A 1953-nucleotide genomic window follows, 5' to 3' on the forward strand; every position below is an offset into this window, starting at 1 on the left:
GGGCAGGTGTGCCGCGGCGGGAGCCCCGAGCTGCGCCCGGACGCGCTTCTACCGGCGTCGGGCCGCTGCGGCAGCCCACTCGGGCGCCTCGCCGCCCCCTCTCCCTGCCGCAGCCGGCGTGTCCCGCAGCGGCACCGGCTGCCACCACCAAGTCGCGGGCCCCCCGGCGCAGCCTGCAGGGGCGGGGCCGGAGCGCGGTCCAGAGGCCTTACGTCACCCCCCGAGCTGCGGGGGGCGGGGTCGCGGCTCTGCGGCTCACCTGCAGTGGGGGAGGGGGAGGGGCTCTCCGCGGCTCTGCCCATGCGCAAGGGCTCTGAGGGGCCCCCAGGCGCGCTCCCAGGCCGCCCGGCTGACCCTGTGCGGGTCCGCGGAGCGCCGGGCGCCAACCCCGTTCCTCCACTGCTGCAGTTTTGGTGTTTGCGAGGGGAGGGGCCTCCTTACCCAGGCTCCTGGCTGCGCTGAGATTCCAGAACGAGAGGCGAGCCTTCCTGGGAGAGAAGATTTGGGGAAAGGACTTCGTTCACTTCATTCATTCGTTCCTTCTTTCATTCATCACGCGGAGCTCCCTACGTGGGAGGGGCCTGTGAGGTTTTGCAGAGCTGTCGTAGCCCCTGGGGCCTATGAGCTTCTCGAAGGCCTTAGAAAATGTTTGAGAACTGGGGGCGGGGTTGGGGGGGGAAGGTTCCAAAATAAGGAAAGGAAACTGGAAAAATTGAAGTTAATAAATATTTAATGAAATATCTGCAGATCTAGTCAACTGCAGCAGGACTCGTACATGATTACATATAAATATAATAAAGTTTAAGTCACAAGATCAAAATGAATTATTCTCACAAAAACTGCACGTCATCAAAAACGCTTTCAAAAATTTTTACAGCAAAATGCAATTTTTAATGTGGGAAATGGGTGCGCTTTAATGCGTGTGATATAAGTGGGTTAAGCCTCGGAAACTTCCAGTCTGGTAAAAAGTGAATAAAGAAAAAAAAAAAAAAGGCAGGAAATGATAAGGAAGGACTGGTGGAATTCAGAGAAGGCTCCAAGAGGCAGCTGAGTGCAGAGTCCTTCCTGGGGAAGTCGGAATCAGGTCCTGTGTCTGTGTCCTTTGTCCTAGTAGAGTGCATCTGGTCTCCCACCCCCACCAGCCAGCTGGCGGAACCTGCTCCTTGTCCAGGTGCCTTGTGACTTGGCTCCATGAAGAGGTCTGCTCTTAATGCAGTCTGCACATGATGTACAAGTGAAATGTACAAAATACGGAAGCGATATTCCTCTTCTGAATCTTTAAGTGTGTTCAGAGAGGGCCAAAGACTCCATCTGTAATCCATCTCAGCTTTGTCAGCCACTGGGCATTTCACCATGCGGTGTTCCATGCCTACAGCAGCCATCCACACAGAGACAGCCCGGTTAGCCACCAACTCTGTGGTTTCTCACAATTTGAAAACAAACTCAGTGGATCATCAGGAGAGGGCGGTAAGCTCATCAGAATTAATCATCACAAATATGTTAGTCTTAATGAGAAATCAATCATAAAGAGAATGTCCTCAAATGTACATCTCGTCCCTGTGACTCTCCCAACACTTGGGCCCAATGTTTTTAAAAGCTTGCTGGAAATCTCTACCTGGATGAAAGGGCAATTGCGCAGCAATAAAGCCTCGTATCTCTTTTCTTCCCATTTTCATTTCATCCCACCGCCCAAACTCACCCTCTCCCCAGCTTCCTTTGTCTGTTAATGAAACCAGCCTTGAAACCCCTGATTCCTTGCTCTCCAGTGGCTCCAATATCCTGTCCCTCTCTACCTCCCTCATCCAGGCTCCTCTGAGTCTAGTCTCACCCCATGAAGCTCTATCCTAGAATCTGCTGCCATTTGGATGAAGATTTTGAACCAAGGAGACCTGGCTCTGAATCCGTCTCTGCCATTACTAGGTGTTTAAACTTTGATCAATTCCTTAATGTCAT

General features: G+C 52.7%; 1 protein-coding gene across 1 annotated transcript in view; it reads right to left on the minus strand.

Moving 5' to 3' along the window:
* MYH10 (myosin heavy chain 10) overlaps window positions 1-459 on the minus strand; it is a 123089-nt gene extending 122630 nt beyond the window's left edge. Inside the window, exon 1 of the mRNA XM_034646660.1 lies at window positions 442-459. The gene's annotated coding sequence lies outside the window, so the exon portion shown is untranslated. The remainder of the gene's footprint in view (window positions 1-441) is intronic.
* Between the last annotated feature and the right edge of the window lie 1494 nt (window positions 460-1953).

Source organism: Ailuropoda melanoleuca, chromosome 17 (assembly GCF_002007445.2).
Source record: "Ailuropoda melanoleuca isolate Jingjing chromosome 17, ASM200744v2, whole genome shotgun sequence".
Lineage (NCBI taxonomy): Eukaryota > Metazoa > Chordata > Mammalia > Carnivora > Ursidae > Ailuropoda > Ailuropoda melanoleuca.